This window comes from Colius striatus, chromosome 6, assembly GCF_028858725.1.
Source record: "Colius striatus isolate bColStr4 chromosome 6, bColStr4.1.hap1, whole genome shotgun sequence".
Taxonomy (NCBI): Eukaryota; Metazoa; Chordata; class Aves; order Coliiformes; family Coliidae; genus Colius; species Colius striatus.
In genome coordinates, this window is record NC_084764.1 from 20,313,870 (window position 1) to 20,336,610 (window position 22,741).

The 22,741-nt window shown below is 34.0% G+C and overlaps 1 protein-coding gene across 2 annotated transcripts in view; it reads right to left on the reverse strand.

Annotated features, from left to right (window-relative positions):
- Positions 1–22,741, reverse strand: part of SLC25A21 (solute carrier family 25 member 21) — a 254,886-nt gene that overhangs the window by 127,599 nt on the left and 104,546 nt on the right. The gene's annotated exons all lie outside the window — the stretch shown is intronic.

Genomic DNA, 22,741 nt, shown 5'->3' on the forward strand with positions numbered 1-22,741 from the left:
ATTTACTTTGAGAATATCCAAAATCTTGTTACTAGTGGGAATAGTCTTATTCATAATTGCTTAAATAATGCCTTTAATATGTGTTTGATACTATTCTTATTTTATATGTGATTTTGGTTCTAAAAATTAGATATTATTTAAAGTACTCTTTAAAATCAACCAAAGAGTAATTTAGAGAAATACAATCAATGTAATTTTGGGATACACAGGCTCTTCTACATTTATCAACCATAGTTTTAAAACTCACTTAAAAAATGCATTTAACAGCCTCACCATTACAGAGCAAATCTTATATGCCCTCATTAATGACACAATTAAGATTAACCTTAACCACATAATGCAAAGCTATGAGTCCCTTTTGGCTTTAGCTCCCAAATTACTCTTTTCAATGTGTGCAATCTCTGTTCCGCATTCTTCAGCCTCCATTTTTGTCTGTGTCTGGCGTGACAGGTAAAGAGAAACATCAAATTACAAAATGCACAAGACCCCCATAAGACTTGAAAAACCTGGAAATGTATTTGAAAGTCTTGGCATTAGCAGTCAGATAGAACACTCAGTTTCCAATATCTAATTGTTTTGGTTTTTCTTATACTTCACACTTGGAATTTCATGCTGCAGATACTGTAAGTAACAACATATTTAATGTTTAGGTTACATTTTCCCATCTTGGATAGCAAAAGATTAGTTTGTTCATTCAGAGTTAATTCTGAGAATTCATTCTTGCATAAAACATAAAAGTCCTTTAGAAGAAGACCACCTCCAGGAGCCCTGCACTCTGGAACCATTCCAGTAGGAAAGTCTGTGAGAAACCAGTTCTGCACTACTGAGATGCAGGAGAGCACTGGAACTTGATACTTAGACTGGAAAGGATATTATCTGTGTAGCTAATTACCATCATTTGTAAGGTATATGCATAGATACATGAATAAACACTGTGTATATGTTGCATTAATATATAAATGGTTAGACTGCAACTTTTGTTTGGTTTCCTACCATGAGACTCAATGAAGAAAACTATTTATAATCACTGAAAAACCCTCTTCTGGAAAGCACCCCATTTCAGACTAAAAATACAAGGAAAAAATTGTGGGCTGTTTTTTCTTTTGTGTGTGAAATGGAAAGTGACACAGCTTTCTGAACTATTACAAAGTGTTTTAAACAATAGCATTCATCCACTTCATTTTATATTTTTAGAAAAATAAACAAGCCTCTGCTGTCACTTGAAAGTACTATGAAATTTGAAGTAGTAAAGAAATGTAAAGCCGTCTTCTAACTCAAATACAGTGTGTTTTCCAATGTTCAACTTTCTCAAGTGCTCTCACAACTACATAGATCTGGGTTTTTTCCTCTCGTTCAAACTAAACCATCAGGTCATTTTCTCATTAAATAGTATCTGAATACCTATTTGTCATGGTCATCAAGTTTCACAATCAAAGCCCAGCTGATAAGGTTTGCAAAGTCCCATCAGCAGATATTCAAGGAATCTGGCAACACATACATTATACAATGGCAAGAAAAAGGGTAAGATAGTTTAACTCATGATGACTGCAGAATTCAAATGGCTGCAGCTATACTCAAACTTTGCACACATGGAATCTTCACTGCGTTATAACTGCTAATTCTTGTCCCTTTCTTTACGTCTTAATCACTGCCATCCACCTGTTGTAGCTTTTCATTTTTGTGAACAATATATCAGTCTCTGTATGTGCAGCCTAGCAGTAGGAACCATAACTCACAGAAGCCTTGATTTACTAATGCTGTTACTTCTGAATAAACAGCATTTTCCAATTTTATATCTTATGCCTTATTGTTTTCTTTTAACTTAAATCATATTTGTTTCCAGTTGAAGGCATGTTTTCTTTCTCAAACACTTTAGAAAATACATTGTGTATTCTCCAAAAGCACAAATAAATATTTAAGACATGCATATTCTTGTTGTTCCCTGAAGATCTCATGTGACACTGTCATTTATTAGCTTGCTCTGGGCCATTACATTTCTACACATTTTACTTATACTGGCACTCAGCCAGCATGGACTATTCAACTCTAGAAAGCCCACATGTTTTTGTATTTTTTGAAACTAGCATGACAACCACTCTGAAGAGTAGCTCTCTCACCTGGTACGTTAAAAATGTAAACCCATGAACATTGATGCTGTTCTCTCTCTATTTAGTGCTGAAAATGAAACTATTTTTTCAGGTGCAACAAGAGCCATGTGAAATCTCCCTAATGTATAGACATTCTGTAGCCACATTTTTAATGGAACAGATCCATTACACTTATCTAGAAATGTAAAAAAATAAAAACATGAAGAAAAAGCTTTTTAAATCAAGCCCTGCTTATACTGCTGGACAAAAACTTTAGCTCTGACAAAAGAGTAGATAGCACTCAAGTCTCAATAAGAAACTGAGAAATAACATAAGAGAGCCCTTTGTGCAGACAGGACCACAATAGTTTTCCTCCAACATATGAATGCATCAAAATTTACTCTGATGCAGAGAGGAGAAATACTGAACTGGAAGCAGCATCACGTACCTGTAAACTAGCAAAGGATACGTAGTTTTCACAAATTTATATAAAAACTATTCACTTCAAAACATATTGCCTAACTAAATTCTTAGACTGTGTGTCGGTTGAGAATGAGAATTAATTTGATTCAAATAGTAATCTAAAGCACTTCAGCATTACTATGTGAAAGTTTTTATTTAATTAAGGAACCATAATCACCTGGAATTTTAGCTTGAGGATATCCCAACAGCTTTTTGCTACAGTGTTTATCTGCACGAGCTTCATCAGTATCAGTTAGTGTTCTGCATATTCTCAATTCACAATCCATGAATTATGACTGAAAAATCAGCCAAATCAATGGGAATCAATACTAGTAGATCCCAAATGCCACAAGTTAATCTACATCAACTTTACTGAACTGAAGCACAGATCTTCTTCATCCCCCATGACCCTTCATCAAATACATCTTTTTTGCTAACACTCATGAATCCCCTGGAAAAGGGAGAAAGGGAAATGGAAGCTTTGATTTAATGAATAATTTACACTCTGGGATTTGTAAAGTAACTAAGTGGTGTAAAATGCTTTTCTACTGAAAAAATTTTTATCAATCCTTCACTGACTACTTCCCTAAGTTTGTATTGCCCTCATGTTTCCCTTCTTACTGCTTCAGAGTCCTTTAATGACAGGTACACTTTTTTAGTCTAATAGTGTTATCAGCTTTTATTAAAAATGAAACACGATTAGGAATTATGTTTGGCAAGAGTCATATATATAATTGAAGGTGTTATTTACTAGTCTATTTATAGAGTCATTGATTATAGTAGCCACAGTTCATACTGCCCTTAACCAACTGTAAGAGCACATGAGTTAAAGCCAGCAAGATTACAGAATGGTGTTAGGAAAGAACTCAGGAAGCACAGACAGAGCACCTCAAGGCACAAAGAAGAAAAGATTGAAGAATCAGTTGTTCACATCTAACTAATGCAGTTTTATAAATTACTTTGAATGATACTAATAAAGGTCACTTTTATGTTTGGTTTTGTTAATTAAAATGGGAGAAAATCTCGCCTTCTTATCTGTGCTGCAAAAAAAAAAGACTGCATAATCATTACCTGTTAGTAGCAAGAAGCTAAAGGATGACAGTGTGATGGCTTACATACAGAGCAGAGGCTTATGTCATTTCTTAAGTCTCTGAAATAACGCAGATTATTTTGCCTGTAGATTCTGGAGTCCCAGTATTCTGCTGCAAAATAGGCCAATGATATTTCTTATTCTCCCAGTGATGCCAAGAGGATAAATGAATTCAATATTGTGAGGTTCTCAGCCATGCTAATAACTGGAGAGGCAAGCGTTGCAGATGAAAAAGCTGCAGCCATCTGCTATCCTTTCAGCTACTACATTGTGTGTTAATCCTAGCATTTCATTTTTTATACCTGATGAATGACACCTTTTACACCTCAGCCTACATCTATCTATATGCAAAGAAAATTTTCTTTTGTACAATTCCAAATTCACCCATAAATTTGCAAAGAAGAAGTAAACACTGAATATTGCAAAGAATGAAAACAGTAGCTTTTAAATCTTGATTGAAAATTATGCAATTGCAACTTGTAAGGGAACCACAATTATAGTCAGAAAAAATACAAATAATGCTAAAACTCATGGGCCTCGAATGAGCAATGGCAGCTTGCACAAAGTTAATAGATATACAGGAGCATGCAAGTAAATCGTTGCATGATCAAAACACAGGGCTTGAATCAACATCTGCTGAAGTTGGAAAAAAAGCCTTGCTTTTACAAATTTCAGTAAGTTCAGAATCAAGCCATCATTTTTTTTTCCCTGTGAAACGTGGAATAGAGATGACCACACTTCAGCAGCGAAGGTATTTTTTGACAAGCTATTCCATAGATGGAGTTGCTAAAAACACAACTGACCTGATGTTTCTCTTGCACTGCTATAAATCACACGTAACTTAACTGAAGTCATTAGTGTAATATGAAGAAGGTAAGAAACAGGCCGAGGGTGCTGGTGGTACATGAACTTGTATTATACCAGACTCCCTTAAAAAGAAATTGCTAGTAAACTTCTGTGCTGCTTAAAAATTAATGGCATGATATGGCTCAGGAAACTTTGCTTTGAGAAAAACATTGACGAAGGGCAGTTAATTATTTTAAAAAATTAAGATTCTACTTTTTTAAAACTCGTAATTTTAAGAATGGTAGGTTTCTAAAATCGCATCTTGTAAAATAAAATACTCTTTGGTTTACAAGTTTACAAAAAACAGCCTGAAAGCCACTAACTTCTATTTACGTACACCAGAGCTGTTACAGCAGAGCTGTTTTTTTCAAATACATATTTAAAAAAAAAATCACTGCCAAAAAAAGACGTCATAGTTTCTCCAGTGAATTTTTAAATGTCTGAGTTCAATCAGAACATCTCAAAATAACAGTTTACAGTGGAAGTATCACTTTCTTCACTTTAAAGTTACAAATGGAGTTGCCTCTCTCCTAAATTGTAATAATTTTGTAAGTACATTTTGATTGCAATCTCTTATCTCAGTTAAGTACTCAATAACTTTTTTGATTAACATTGAGGTCTATTATCTACACAATCACTTAAAATAATGTATGCAGCCTTTCTTATTTAACTGTTTTAAAGTTAAACTGGAAGGTACAGAAATGCTTATGCAGCACAGCCAGAGAGTGTATTATTTTGATCTATGCCTAAAAGACATAGGAAAAATTATTGTAATTGACATGCAGTTGACTATGTAGCAAAATGTATTTGATCTTTACTGAAGTTTCTAACTGAAAAAAATATGAAAATGATAGAAATTAGGGAGAAACTCTTGAAATTAAATAATCAAAGCCCATGTTGTAACAAGAAAACAAATTAGAGTTATATACAATATATATAAAATGATGTCTCAAAGGTGAAGCATGGCATTTTACTAGAAGCGCTGAAATAAACCAGCCTTTAATGTCTCTAGGAATCCTAAGTCAATGTACAAAGCAATCCTTTGTAATGCTCTATCATAAATTTTAAATGTTTAAGCCTTACATGGACCTCGGCCATTAAACATAAATGGGCCAAATTCTATTCAGACTTGCATCATTTTGGGGAAGATGGTTAATAACCAGAGGATAAATCTTGTTGAAATTTCAGCTGGTAATCAGTACTTCAAATCATACTGTTTTTAACAGGAATGATGTTTTATGAGTAAGTTATTACAAGTCTCTTTTTACCTAAATATTCAAAATTGACCTTGCTATAAAGTCTATGTTGAAGGTGCTTGGTAAAAGAACCCACCAAATCAGTAATTTAATTTTACTGATTGACTAGCATGTTTTATTACGATGTGCAATATTAATTTTGCTTATTGAATTTTCTTACTGTATTCATTTAGGTATTTGTTTTAAAGACTTATTTCCAGAATGCATCAAAAGAATGGTAAAAGTTAATCTACTATAAAAAAATTCCTTTTCTTCGTTAAGAATCAGGACAATTTAGTATGAACATGCAATTATGTGAGCAATATGCAAAGTAACAAAAGAACCTCATCAAAACCATATACTGTTACCAAATGGATAAAAAAAAAATTATTATAAACACTAAACATGGCACTTCTAGGCTTTTTAATACTTTCACTTGGCTTTCAGAAATATTTAATGTTTCTATACATGATAAATTATTATTCTAATTAATTATCTATTTAGATGACATATATATGTATGTACTGAAGATAGGTTTTGCAGTAAGTTTAATCTCATGTCGGGACACTCTCTAATGGACAATTGGAGACATAACTTTACCCAAATGTAGAGCAGCAGTAACATGAAAGTTAGCCAGGATCAGTTTTCAAAATGTATGCAATTTTGCATGGAAATCAATTCTATGAACTTTATCTTTTGTTCTCTTTCCACTGCTTTGGCTTCTCAAACAGTTACAGGAAGCAAGAAATAACTAAGTGCTGAAGTAAAAGACAACTGCATTCTAAAATACAGTACTGAAAGTAATTTATTTCTAACTAAATCACTGTAACAAGTAATATAAACAAAGGTTAACTACAGCGCACAACCTATCATTTATTTTAAATAAAGCTTTAATAATATAAGCTCTTTTATTAAAGACGAATACTTGATTAAAAGTATAATTATTCTCCATATCTTACCTTGGGGTTGGAAACTGTTTTTTTTCCAGCTACTTCCAGGATTTGCTTTTCCATAGCTATTTACCAGAACACAAGTAAGTCACTCTGTATGATCTTTCTTATTTAAAAACTAAAAATTTTGCTCAATGCTAAGGAATTTTATTGGTAGTAACTAAAGTAACTATACTGAGAAAAAAATCCTTACCATATTAAAAAAATTCTCATTAAAAAATCATGCACAGCACGTACTTTTCAGCTGGAAAGAAAATGTTCTAAAAGTTTGTACTGAATTAGTTTTTCTAAAAAACACCTATGTATGGTCATGAAAAAAAAGGTAAAAGAGCTGTACTGTCACCTAGTGGATAAAGGTAGTAGAAGAGTAACTAGGATTACTTTTTAAGCTACTTATGGTTTTGATAACATTAAAATATACTTCACATTTTATACAGATTTCCTGGGAGACAAGTAAACATCAAGGATCAGACCTATTGCTTTCATAGGTCCTCTGAGTACTTTCAAGACAGATCAACAGAGCCTTTGGTTCCAAATGTATCTTTTAATTGATTGTAACGTTGGATATTACATTCTAATCTGAATGAAAACATCACATTTCTAACAGCTTGGGATGTAGGAGAAAAGGTTCAGATTGAGAGACGGACTGGTAATGTAGATACAATGAACAAAGCCAAAAAATACTATGCAATCCACCTTTCTTCCACCTTCTGTTCTGACTATGCCATCTTGTTTTTGGACTCCGACAAAGAAAGACTATACAAATGATGTTTCTGAGTCACTAGAAAGCATCTACATTAAAAAGTTAAAGTAACTGAGTTCAACAAGTCTATCTAAATATTTACATTGATTAGCCCCCTTACTTGTACAGTTTCCAAATAGAAAGATATATTTTTTTTCCAGAAAACTTCTTAAATATTAGAGTAGACAGATAATTAAATGAAATTTTGCCAAAACTTTTTGCTATATTATAGTCTGTGATTTAGGACCAAAGGAAAAGCTTTGCTTCAGGACACTGGTTTCAAAACTCAAACCAAGCCAATGCTGCCACTCTCCCCAACTCCTCTTGTGCAGTAAAAACATAGTGAAGAGTTGTATGAATTATACACATAAAATGAGACTTCCTTCAATGTAGTCTAATATGGCAGAAGAGGAAAAAGATTTCGGAATTGTCATTTGTTCACTGACTACTAGAATGTCTTTTTAAAGAAGTAAAATAAATCTAAACAATTAAAAGTATTATCTTCTACTTGCGTTCTTTCAATAATCCACAAGAAAATATCTATCCCAGCGTTTGAAATATTATCTGAAGCTCTTGATATCAATCTCATCCTTGTCCATGGAGTGAGGAATTATAGGAAAATGTAGCAAGTATATATTTCATTTGAAGGGCCACTTTATGAAGTCTTGTTTTTTTGGTTTTGTTGGGTAATTTTTAGCACAGAGTAATCCATTTTCATTTTGCATCAATTATAACATTCTGTGGCGAATGCATTAGAGCACTCTGCCACAAACTATTATTATCATAAGAAAAAAGGCAAAAGCACAGGAACTTCTATGAGATGCTTTCCTGGTGTTGTATTACCTGACATTAAACCATTTCACCCTTGTTTGCCTTCAGTGAAGCAAACAGATTTACTTGTTCTTAATGCACCAGTCATTCAACTAAGGTTCACATTAGTGGGAAAGAAAAAAAAAAGAAAAAGAGACAGATAATATCCTATCTCTTATTACACTTTTCAGAAGATGTAAAAAACTAAGTCTATGGCTTTCTGGTACCAGAAGAATTGAAAAATATGAATAATAACATTCTCTATTTCCAATTAACACATATACAATCTATCTCAAAATGTTTTAAACAAATAAACAGTCAACCAACAAAATCCTGCAAGATGAAATGCTGTGGAAAACGGAATTGATTCTAAATCAGCAAAATTTTACCCAGGATTTCAACTCAACCATCTTTATTGCCATTCAGTATTTTTTTTCATCTCTATTTTGCCATCAAGCATTTTAAGAAAAAGATTTCCTTCCATATGCATTGTAACATGTTTACTAATATAGTGTTTAGCATATCTACAGAGAAAATTATTAAACATTTGTAGGTGTTATGGTCACATGAGCTATATTACGGTGGTTTTTGCTAGTGAAAAGTATATATTTTTTTCTTACACATAATCTGTATGGTTGTCTTCCTAGTTGTAAATTGAGAATACACAGCTTAAACCAGAACTGAGAACTTTCTGTACTGAACAAATTCTTACTGTGCTTAAGTACTGAGCATAGATATATGGGTTCAATGTGACTATCTGCGATTTAAAAACATGAGTTGCAAATATTATGATGTACTAATTTGTCCTTGGTGTGTGAAACTTTTCCTCCAGTCTCTTTCCTTTCATATTAAACTCAGTGTTCAGTAGAACTGCTTGCAACATATATTCATAATTTGCATTCCATAAGCAGTCAACAGTGTGTTCTTTCAGTAAATGTTCTTATAAGTAAATATGTTTGCTCAAGTATTCAAGCTGGAGAGTAAACATCAGAGAATGTGATCAATCAAAGTAATTTTTAAAAAAAGTTTCGAAAATCATTTCCAAATTTATTCATAGAATGCAATGCCTTTTAACTCAGATATTACAATGCTAATATATTTGCAATATTAACTTATACTTCAAATAGACTTTACCAAACTTTCAATTAGAACATGAAGGGATGTCTCCAATGGCAGATAAATAATAAATACCTTAAATTCAAGAGATACTTTGCAGCTAATAATTTGTTTCATCTGAAGAAACAAGACAATATATGCAACCTTTATTTCTTTCAATGGACCTTAAAAGATGAGATCCACACTGTGTGGACATGTCAATCTGAGGAAACTTTTTCCTGAATATATGATCACAGTTCAACTAAGCTCTAAACACATATGCCCTAATCATCCATGCTAAAGCTGAAGACAGGGTAAAAACTGCAGAACTAATTTATAAAGTGACTGAAGCAATTGAAAAGGTTACAGAAAAATTGTCCATGGAGGGCAGAGAAGTTTGGTTGGTGAGCTTTTGCACTGCTGGTTATCACCTTCTTTCAGTTTCTCATTAAGGTAGAGTGGTTGTGGCAGGGCACGACACATTACTGACATCCAAAGTTTCTTTGAGTAAAAAATGAACACTAACATACCCAAGCTTCATGAGATTATAATCTCTCCTCTTGCGTATCTCTTTCCTTTCATATGTGACTAAAAATGTCCATGATAGAAAATACTGCGAGGCAAGAATTTCCTATGAAATTTACTGCTAGCCCTGCGTTCTCTAAGGCTGAAGATATTGCCTCAATACACTCATAAAGTGTATTCTTTAACCTCCTCTCTCAGATAAAGCAGGAAGATCAATGAAAAAAAAATCTTAAAATAAATTAATAAAAATGTTCTCATTGAAAATATAGTTTAGATCTGGGTTTCATTTTCAGTGAAGATTAGGGATCAGTTTAAAGATTTATAGAACGTTTTATTTAATTTAAAAGAATACCAGACTATCATAATCACTAAATGAGAATTAAAATAACTAATGGTTTCATGTATAGCCATAAACAAAAGATGCAACCAGACTGAGACCCAAGAGACCTTGTTTCAATCTTCAGTCCAATCACAGGCTTCCTTTTGACCTATATGTGTCACTCAATCTATCAGATGTTATATTTCTTTGGCAATATAATTAATCTAGTATTTCTCAGTCTCAGAAGAATCCTATGAAGAGAAAAATTAATATTTGCCTTTGTGTTAATATGGTGAAAGTAGATTGCAAAACAATAATGTGGGAATAAGTGTTGCAGAGTTTGATAGACTTCAAAATAGAAAACAGGATGTTAAAAATTGAAGGATTTATGATACAAGCAATTTAAAAATTCTCCTATCTCATTAAAAAAAAAAAAAAGGAAAGAAAAGAAAACCCCAACAACTTCTTAACAAACTGATAATTATATAAACCCCTAACACAGAAACCAAGAAAGCTGTAAATGCAAAATTACCTTTGTCAGCTAGGCTAGTTCAAAAATTGACCTATATAGATTTTAACAATGAGCTGTGACACATATTCAAATGTACTTGCCTCTTGTAAGTTCTTTTTCTATATATACAACACTATCAAAGACTAGTGTTAAGAGCTTTAAATCAGAATCAGCTATCTAGTAAATGGCAGATGCTGGCAAGGCTTTCTGCTCTTTCCTAAAAGCAATTATGACCTGGGAAATGGAAGCATTATGACTCTAGGATATGACATTTATGAATACCAGCAAAATACAATTAAGAATTAAGTGAACTATTCTATGGTCAGTTTCAACCTGGACCTAAATCAGATTAATTAAAAGACAATGAAAAAAATACTTAACTACATTTATATAAAGAAACAGTTGTGATTTTTGCCATTTCCCAGTGCTATTAATGCCTAAGTTTTAATATCATCATTGGAAGAATGAAAGAGCACAAGAGCTAAAATCTGAAGGTATAGAATTAATATGAGTGTTCATAAGAAATAACTAAAAATACTTGGTGAAAGGAAAGGAATCAATAACAGTTTGCTCCCTGGATATAGCAAACAGACAACTCATCTACAAACACATTTAACACTTCATATCATAGTAACAGTTCAGTGATAAAGGGCTCCACTTCAGCAATCTCACTACATACCTAGCTTGCAGTCAGGGTATCACAGTCTGGGCACAGCTTCTGCTATGATAGATGTTAGCATTACTGTTGACAGAGGCTGACTTGCCCAGTCAAGCTTTTAATATTTCATGTGTGTCTTTTCATGTTTCATTACATAACAGCTTCTTTTTCGCATCTCACCTCTGATAGCACTGTCATTATAGAAACTTATTTCTTCAGTAATAGAAAACCATAAGGTCTTCCTGTGTCAAAGGTCAAATGCAGTCAATTTATAGCAAAAATTCCCAACAATTCACCAAAAAAATCTCAGCTGCAAGTTACTACTTCACTCGAAGGAGTTTTATATTTTCCTTGTCTTTTGAAACAATCCACAAGTGATAATGAAATGCTTAAAGCAATATGAGAGAGAATCAGGTTTCATCTACCTGGACTGTCTGGCAGCATACTGTGTAACAATAAACGAGTGTTCTTAAGTCACAGCATTTCACTGGAAATGAGGCAGAACTTGTGTATTTTAACAGCTTTTTACAACTAGTAACCACTAGCAAATTTATTTTACTTTCTCAGAGAAGAACACTGAACGTCCCTAATTTAAACTAAAGGGCCATTCAGCCTTGAAGACAAAAAGCACTTCTGCTTAGCACCTGAGTAATACATGGAATATGTACAGGTGAATCAAGAGGACTAGAATCAAAGATAGTTTGTCTTTGGCTGGTCTGAAAGGTCTGACTCATTTCCAGTTCTGTGATCATTTATTATCCACAAAAGAAAGGCTAGCTTTTTGCACTGCAAACACAGTGGTGGTCTGCAGCTCATGATGAATAGATTTACCAGGTCTGCTTTGAATTGCATGACATAGAGTTTTCCAACAGGCTCTGACACATATACACCTGATGTATGTTTAAATTTTGCAGCACAGAAAGGCTTGAATATCTACCTGAATGCAATTTTTCTTAAAGCTATTACATACAAAATACAAAATCTTAGGCAGTACATTATTTAAAATAACATTACAATACAGAACTATTTCTAATCGGTAATTTCACGTCACATGACTTATTTCCCTGATGGTATTCTGATCCAGTATAGAACAGGAGTTTATTTTGGTCCTAAACCATCTGTTTCCATATTTTCAAGTTCCTTGTTATACAAAGTTTATACAAGATTAGATTTACTTTTGTTGAATAACAGAAAAGTGAAAGATAGCAATGATGTTTTTTATACTCAAATCAGTGCAACTGCTGAAGTGTTTATCTGAGCTTCTCTGTGATAAATAGCAGAAACTCCACACATTTATTCTTGAACTTGGGAGCTATGTGCCAAAGTAAGCTTTTCAAAAGTCACAAAGACCTAACTAAAATAAAAATATTAATGGGAAGAATATCACAAACATGAGAAAATTAACTTAATTGTCAATTTGATAGCCACACGATTCTTTTGTTACTTGGTTTTTAACTGAAAACTAATTTTACCATTGCACTGTAAACCCATAACTCCTTTTAGTTTTAGAGTATGCAGTTTGAGAAGTTTTAAATCAGTACATGGTCAAAAAACTACTTTAAAAATGCTAGGAAAAGCTAAACCAACATTGATAATATGGAAAGGATCAAAGCACTATATGGAAAGGATCAAAGCACTATATGGAAAGGATCAAAGCACTATGTGACTATGCTAAAATACACAAATTTAAATTATACAAAATACAAAAATACAATATGAAAGTACAAAAATTCAATAATAAAAATACCAAAAAAACCCTCAAAGATAATTTTAAGTGCTTCTTCAGTACCTATGCTATCTCTGAAATTCAGTTAAAATGTAGAATTATCTAACCTTTTTAATAATGTGTTTTAGAGTAATCATCAGGCTAATCAAGTGAGTCCTGCAAATACAATGAATTTGAATTGGTTAGAAACAAGAACAAAAAAAAAACCCCTTTCTCATTGAGAAATTCTATACAGAATTAAGTAAAATATTCATTACTTACACCAGGAAGCATACACTAAGTATTCATAAAATGCTGAGATAAGTTGTATTTTAAAATAAGTTAAATCACTAATCACTATCTGAGCTTTACACTAAAAGCTATTTTTAACAGAGATCCACACTCAAACATCCTTTACAGTTGTGTTGAAGTTCATTTGGCCTAACTCTCAGAACTGTCATTTCAAAATTTTGTTGGGCACAAGAAACACACTTCACTTTGCATTATAAACCTTAGTTTCCTTTAATTAGTCCTCCCTTTTTACACCCTTGGTTCATGTATCCATGATTTTTCCAATTCTTTAACTTTATACTTACAAGGAAGAGGATGTCTTCAGTCTTGGTGGAAAATTGTGTTGTCACTCTCTCAATAGCACTATCTGACTTGGACATTCACTCAGTAGAGTGATAAGAGAGAAGACAAAAATTTCAGCACCCTAAAGGGTATTGAGATGCTATACAGTACATCAAGATCACATCTTTATGGATTTGGATTCAGAAGGCAAGAACATTAGTTCCGATTGGTGAGAACAACTCTTGGACAGGTTAAGTCTTGCTGGCCTAATGCCTAAATTGGACACATACAGAACTTTTATTTTCATACTGTATCTGAGGAAAATGTAAAAATTATAATATTAAACATTTTAAATATAAAAGTCTATACAAGGAACATCAGATAGAAATTGTTAAACTAACAGACAAAGGAAATTCTCTTCCTATAAGGAGAAGACATAATGAAATGAGACAGTTGGAGAGCCTTGGTATTTTCCAAGACTTTTCAAAAGTCAAATTCAATCTAACAGTGAAAAGACTCAGATAAAGACCACGCTTCCCTTTTATCTCCAGAGAGGCCCTAATCCAACTGGGTGCTACTAACTTCCCTAACTTTATTTTTCTTAAGGTCTGGTGAAAAGCAAACAATATATAAAATATTCTGTCTATATTAAGAAAGGAACTTGAGTCTACTTTTCTGGATTCACTGATCCTATATCCTATCTGGAACCTATGTACATGCAGGCCTTCTAGTTTTTTTTTTTTTTTAACATTATTTGTTAGATTAACTCCAGAATTGGCTGGATTACAACCAGATCATTTCCTTGACTATATCTCAATTAATATTGATTGAGGACAAGTAGAACAGTTTTGGTTTCTAGTTTTTGCTGTCACAATTAAGAAAAGGGAAGATGTTTTTAAGAAGTATATCTCTTTTTGTCTTGTTCCATTCTCGGTCAGGACAAGTAAATTTTGATCACACATATATAGAACCCCATATTTTGAGACAAAGATGAAAGCAGACAAACTAACTACTTAATAACTCTAACCTACTGCTATATATTTTTTTTCTTCCTGAACGAACACTCTTTATAAGATTGTCTTGTTAGGAGCATAAATAAAAATGTGGAGTCTCAAGGAAGACAAGACCTTTAAGGAGAAAGTTGACAATAGGATCCTTTAGTTAGTATTGTTTCAACTTTTAAAAAAATCTTTTGGGGTCTATGTGAGTTCTGACTGAAGGAGACCCAAATTTCAGCTAATAAAATTGATTGAAGAGGTGAAAAGGTTCTCATTTCATACTTAGTACAACTAAGAGCAACTTACATGTGGCTGTTAAGATGGACGTTTAAGTTTTACATAGATTTCAAGAATGAATTTGAGTGCACGTATCTTTATAATTTTGAAACTAATTCAGTATTTAGACAACTAGGCTGCTGCAGCTGAAAGTCTAATCTTCTGAATTGGAAGTAAGGTTATTCCAGTTCTTGTACGTGCAATCAGGAATAGATATTCTGGGTGCCTCAGTTCAAGAAGCATTGTTTGTGAGAGTTCAGTGCAGGGCCACAAAGATGATTAAGGCAGTGGAGCATCTCCCTTATGATGAAAGGCTGAGGGAGCTGTGGCTCTTTAGCTTGGAGAAGAAGAGACTGAGGGGTGCTCTCATTAATGTTTACAAATACATAAAGGGCAGGTGCCAGGAGGATAGCGCCAGGCACTTCCCTGTGATGTCCAATGATATGATGTCCAATGAACAAGGGGCAATGGGTACAAGCTGGAACATAAGAGGCTCCAAAGAAACACAAGGAAAAATTTCTTTGCTCTGAGGGTGATGGCTGCCCAGATGGGTTTGTGGAGTCTGTTGAGTCTCCTCTGGAAACATTTAAAACCCACCTGGATGAGTTCCTCTGTGACCTACTCTAGGTGGTCCTGCTCTGGCAGGGGGGTTGGATTACATGATCATTCAAGATCCCTTTCAACACTTAAGATTCTGTGATTCTGTGATCTTCAGATTTTTTTTACTTCCTCTAGATTTTTTCTTGAAATGAAATGCAACAGACATTGTCTTGCAAATAGAAGACATATCTATTCAAATTACATGTCAATTGTTATTTTAATTTTCAGTAAAAAAACTGCAGGGAAACTATATTCTGTAACATTTTCCCAGAAAGTTTATCCCAGAATCCTTTATCTAAATATTGCTTAAGATTCTGCTACATTCATCCAAAATTCACAGTTTGGTGAATATTTTTAAAGAAAAAAAAATCAAGAAAATAATATTCATAAAATTAAAAAAAATATATGTATCAATGATCAGAAAAGAAATGCAGTAATTTTTTTCCAGGAAAAAGAAAAAAAAATTTAAAAAGTAAGAAAAAGAAAGAAAAAGAAAAAGAAAAAGAAAAAGAAAAAGAAAAAGAAAAAGAAAAAGAAAAAGAAAAAGAAAAAGAAAAAGAAAAAGAAAAAGAAAAAGAAAAAGAAAAAGAAAAAGAAAAAGAAAAAGAGAGACACTGTATGACATCCCAGGTTGGTCATACATTTTGGTACCAGTCAATAAACTAGACCACTATATATAAACAAAACATTCCATTCAACATTATGTCAACCTTTAACAAAAAGATCATCAATCAACTGCAAATGTATGTTCTATGCACCTGTAAAATCTGATGGACATTCTTTCAAGTTTTTATTTCAACACTATGTCTGTCAGAATTACCCCCCACTATAAACATATTATTAATGTTGGGAGAAGTTTTCCAAATGTCACCAGAATGAATTAGTATCACACTGAGCCCAAGACTTAAGAGAGTCACCATGTGCATTTATGTATTTTCCCTCCAGTAACACTGACACATTTATATCTTTTCCATGTCTGCTCCAGGTCTGGCAGAACTGCACAGTACGTGTCACATTTATTTTGTTATAACATAGTGACAAATACGTAAATTTATTTGCACAAAGTTTTCTGAGAAATTGTTAGCAACAACATCCACCCATAAGATGCTTCAAAGGAAAACAAAGCAAACAAAAAGGTTCTTACTAATAGTATGACAAAGTGAGGTAAAATACCTATTGTACATATTTTTTCTAATGTGATGTTAGAACTTTGTTGTGTTTCATATGTATATACATGATGGTATGTTTGATAATAAAGGATTCTCCTTCATAGTAGATAAGGTATAATAAGTTTAAAAAGTTGGAAACCAAAGGTAGAGAAATTAAAACCAGAAATAAAATACTTAACAGTAATATTAGTCTTGACCTTAGTCTGTGCACTATATAAGGAGAAGCAAAGAATTTAATGTCTAAAGTTTTTACAATATTACTGAGAAACAATCCATTTTTGTATATTCATCAGACTTCTTGAAACAAAAACTGTACTTGTCATCTTCCTCTTCACGTGCACAATGTAAAAGAAATGCATTGTCCAAGTGCATTAACTGTGTCTTATTTCCTGTAATATAGCTAAATTTTCTACTTATGTTTTCCCTTATATCATACTTTAACTCTCTAAAACTTCTTCAGTCCTCACTTTATAACCTAAAAGGCCCTCATTATGAAGAAAGAAGAATCCTGAACAAACAAATGGCGATGTAGGTCACAGCCTTACTAATTTTGTTTTCATGTCTGTATATGTTTTATTAAGAAGTCAGTAAACATAATTGAAGGTCTATGTTCCTCATTCAAATTTCACTTGAGCAAAATTCCAGCTTCTATAGACTTCAAGAGTAGTTTGCTTGAAGAAAACCTTACTGTAGTTTTTATGATTTGTCTCGAAGTAAAGAATGGTCACTGGTAGTAAGGATAGAGACAATAAATGAATGCATTACATGAATATAAAAACCAGAAAACAAGACCTTCACAAAGGAAATTTTATGGCTTGAGTGGTTTAGGAATTCTTTGCTGGATCCTGGAATTGTTTCACTTGGACTAGGTGTTAGATTTCTCTCTACAGCTGTGTGAATCCAGCAGAGTTCAATTCACAAAACGAATCCCTGCAGTTTGATTCAGAAGGTTTGGAAAGGAACCAGTATTTCTTTGTTCACTCGCAGATTCAAGCATTTGGTCATCTCTTGAATTTTAGCACCTTTACATTAAAAGATTAATCCCTGTAATCACTATGAATGAATGGTAGACAGCCCAAGGACTCTTTACATATGCATGTAAGGATGTAATTCACAGAGCTCCACAGTCTTTGAGTTCCCCGAGGATCTGATCATAATCAAGAGGAATAGGAGAGTTTTTCTGCTCTCATTTTTCCTCCAGGGAAATAAAAAAAGCCAAAGAGCTTCCAGATCTTGAAAGTAAGGTGGTAAACGATAAACAGATCCTAATTCAAGCCACTCAAAAATGCCAGTAACAGGGAAATCTCCAACTGGTAACCTGGATAACTCCACTCAAGGAGTATGACTCTGAATTAAGTTCTGAAGAAGCTGGGAGTTAACAACTAAACCAAAATCCTGTAGATTCACAGGAAAAAAAAATGTTACAGTATTTCAGAGTGAATGTAAATGATTTGCTATGAAAAGATGACTGCAGGATAGTCACAGTGCAAATGGTCACAACCTTCACAAGAACAGGCTAAGATTTTGACAGCATTAGATCTGAATTAAGTTAAATTTCATGTTTGATAAAAACAATTTTTGCATCTCTTCCTTCTTTGCCCTGTCCTGAGTCCTGATTTTTCTTTTTTTAGGTAGTAAAAACCTTGCAAAATATCTCCAGTCCATAAAGTTATTATTTCTTTTTACTTCTCTTTATCTACCTGTGACTGTCAAACAATGCATTAAACAGAAATTTACATCTTGCATTTGTGCCGTCTTTTCAGCCTATAGCCTCTCACAGCATCAAATTAGACTGGAGGTATTAGGTTACACTAGCAAATCGTTTGTTCACCAGCTCTACAGCTAAGCTATCATTTATACATGCAGAGTTCTATATTATATTACTCGCATACTGTGCTGGCTTCTAGCATTTCCACGAAAATGGCTGAGAAAGCGAAGTGATTTAAAGTCATCACCTTGCATTGAAGGGGCTGGTGTTAATCCAAGGGTGAATCCTCTCCCTGGTGTGACTCAAATGCCTTTGTTAGTGATTATGCACAATATTGAAGAAAGAGGATGAACGTGAAGATTTCTGATACAATGTATGTGAAAATCTTGACGAGGCTGGGAAGAAAGTTGTGAACAGCAATTAAGAGAAAAGCTGAAGAAGAACGTAACTATTAAAAAATCTTCACTAGGGAAGATGAAATAAGGAGGTTCTCAAACTGAAGATTTTCTAAGTCTAGAAAAGATTTTCGTTCAAGAGAAGGGACTAATTTTAATATTTAAATCCAGTTTTCTGTAGTGAAAGTTTTCCACTTCAGCATCTCATTCAGTTAACCTTATTATAAGGTGATCTACAGGACTCTGCTTTTGGAAACTACTTGTACATTGGATATTTTGTAGGACATGGTAATAAAAAAAATCAAGATCTTTGCCTGTGAAATAAATGTTCCACTTAGGATTTGCTATGAGTCAGGAGAGACCAAGGTCTAAATATTGCTGTCTTATACCATTGGAGATCAGCTACCTTGGAAAGGAAAGGGTAAAGTAGAATGCTAATCATCCTCTTTCCATATCTCCAACTAGAAAGAGGATGAGAAGCAAAACTACTGCTGAAGGCCCAGAAGCCAGGGATCTCCACTGAAAAAATTCACTATCTGCACTGTCAAAGTAAACTTCTCTCAATTAATCTTTTTGTTTTATGCTTCTTAGTTATTTCCCACTTTCAATTAATGAATTGGAACTGTAATAGCTTTTGTATGCTCCTACTGTAAAAAATACTGATCATCATACATCCTTTATGTCTATCTGCCTCATCGCTATTTAGTATGGTTAATTTGTATGAAGGCAGCTCAAAGCCTTCAAGGAACAGAGAACAGCGATAACAGTATAAAGTAAGCGCCAACTTATGAGCTATTCTCTCTGCTTAATAAAAACAGGAGGAATACTATTAAAACAGCATTCTATAAGCTGAAAATTAATCTCATTGTATAAGATGTCTGAAGGAGGTAACACACAGTCAATAAAAGCAGCGTTTAAATGCAGAATTAGTAGTTTGAATGTCAGATAAAAATTTTTAAGCAGATAGTTCATTGGAGGTAGTTTTCTTAATGAGAAAGGAATGTTGTATTAAATCATCATATTTTGACACAGCTTCTGGAAGCATATGTGTTGCAGATTCTCTACTAATTTGGAAGGCAGCAAGCCTCTATGGATAGGAAAGCACACAAAACACATCTGGGAATGCAGAAGTTCTGTGTTTTCATGAAACATGAATGCTGGCATGAAGCCAGAATTAAGATGGAGTTTAGGTGTTAGATCTAAAAATTGTTCAGCACGTGTGGCTACTACAAGCAGTACTCTTCATAAAGATTACATTTTATTAATTACATATACTTGTGCTGCAAATCAATAAATCTTGCCAGAATTTCACTTCTGTTGCCTCCTGAGCATGACAGATGAACAGAAAATCAGGCTGCATTGCTATTTCTACCCCCATATGATAGTAACAAGGGAAATAAAGGTGGTAGGTAAAAAAAGAAACTATGCCTCTTAAAAGCAATTTTTTGTGAAATGCATTTATGATTTTGCAGTAATGACACGTGCATAGTTATATTATTATGTCACTAGAAAAAGCAGCATTGTTTGTCCCCCGTAATTAAGCTATGTTGTAAACTATTTGGATTTCCTTCCAATTTAAGTATCATTGGAAGTTCTTGAGTTCCAATTCATATTTTAAAGAACAACTGCAAAAACTTCAAATCACTGATACAGTCAGTTCTTTAAAGTCAGTTACATACAGGCTTTCTCTGCAACTGCATGCACTAGATTAAAGGCAGTAAACTTGATGAGAGTCAGTGCATGAACTAAGGTTGATGACAATGTTTGTCACTCCTCCTCCTCCGTTTGCATAACCTGACCACAATGCGGGTTAATTGAGTTTGTTAAATCATACATCATAAGAATGGCTGTACTGGGTCAGCAGCAGATGTCTGAGGGGTTTGAGAACAGAGTGAGTGGAATGATACCCTTTCCCCTGGCAATAGACATCAGTAATTTACAGCGGATGGATTCCCCATACCAGAGGTGGTTCCCTCTATATTTCATGTTTCTCAGGATTTCTTTACAAACCTAGAAAGTCCTGACTTGTATAAATGTTCCCTGTACAGATACTGCTTCATAATGAGCCTTGTCACAATTCCCAGAATCTGGCCAAGCTTGAATATATCTTTACAGAGACAGAGGGGGACTGTAAGTGCATACGGTGTTCAGAATATGGTAACACAACGCTATAAAAAGAAATATAAATTTTTGTTCTTTTTTGTTTTGTTCTCCATTCCCTTCCAAATAATTACTAACACTAGATTTGTTTTCTTTTTATTGATATTGAGCTAATGTTTTTGCAGGACTATTATTACTATTTGTCTCTTTTGCTAGAGGAATATAATAGAAATATTTATACTTTTGTTTAGAAATGTATCTGTTATAAGCCCAAGATCTAACTGAGTGGTAAGGGACATCTCATGTTCTATCTCTTCATATGTGAAGATAGGATTACCCTGACTACCCCTTGCCCCCCTACCCCCCAAATAATTAACACTAATCTTACATTCTTTTTTATCTGACATTCTATCACAATGCCATTCAATGGACTTTGTAAACTCCATCTGCAGTTCTCCACATTTGCTCATTTCAACTTCCTTGCGTAACAGTATCATTCCCAGCCCGTCACCTCACTAATCCTCCCTTTTTTTGAGAAGACTCACTGGTGATCCCCATTTGGTATGAAAGCTGATCATTTAATCTTAGTTTCCACTGTATTTTGTTCAGTTATTTATCCAATGTCAATATGTTTTCCCTTACTCTCTGGGAGTTTCTTAAACAACCTTTGGTGAGGACTCAACAAAGTTCTCCCGAAAATCCAACTAGATTACATTTGTTGTACACATTTCTTTCAACTGCCTGTGAACTCTCATAATTTGACTTCCCTTTGCTATGGCTATTTTGGCTCCTGCCAGACATTTACTAAATCTGGACTTGATTCTAATTCCTGTTAACGTGAACAGAACAAATGCCAAATTTGTTATATAGTTCACTGAATATTCCCTGAAACAATTTTAAAAAATCATGTCAGGAAAAAAATTGTCTTGCAAACCAACAGCTTAGCTCTGACTCTGCTCCTTGAACTAGCTCACAATGTCCTCAGTCTCAGGTGGGTAAGCTCTACAGATCATGAACAAATAATGTATCCAAGGAAGGAAAAGGAACAAGACCATCCTTTCCCAAAATAGATAGCTGTTGATCAGCTGAGGCACAATACTATATAAATCATTAGCTGATTGTAGTGGTTTTGCCTGGGCCAGGTTTTTTGGTAGCAGGGGGAGCTACAGGGGTGGCTTCTTTAAACAAAGGTCTGCCAGAAGCTTCCCCTGTAGCTGATAGGGCCATTGCCAGTCAGTTCTAAGCTGGACCCTGCACCTGACCCAGGCCTGGCCAATTAGTGATGGAGGTAACAACTCGTGAATAACATATTTGAGAAGAAGAAGTTGTTGCGCAGTTGCTGAACTGCAGCAGCAACATGAAGTAAGAATGTGAAAACATCTCTACAGACATCAAGGTCAGTGGACGAGGAGGGGGAGGAGGGTGCTTAGGCTCCAGAAGAAAGACTCCCTTGTGACCTGTGGTGAGGACCATGGTGAAGCAAGTTGTCCCCCAGCAGTCCATGGAGGACCACTAGGAAGCAGAGATCCACTCATAGCACGTGGAGGACCCCATTCTAACCATACTAACATAAGTGAAGAAGACACAACCAGCAATTTTTCTTCATGCCAATTACATACTGTAAAAATGCATGGAGAAGCTGAAGGAATACTGAGAAGCAGCAAATAAGAGGGCTGTAGGGAGGATATGCATTACTGGGGGGAAAAAAAAACAACAAAAAAAATCTAACTTCTGTACCAGGCTCAATTCTAGAAATGAAGTGCAAAGAATATTATGTCTGTTGATGTGCTAATTCCATAAAAGGAGGAGTCAACATGGCTTTCATAGAGGACAGTTATATCTCACAAGGCTAACTCAAATAAGACCTATTATCAGTCAGCAAGTAAA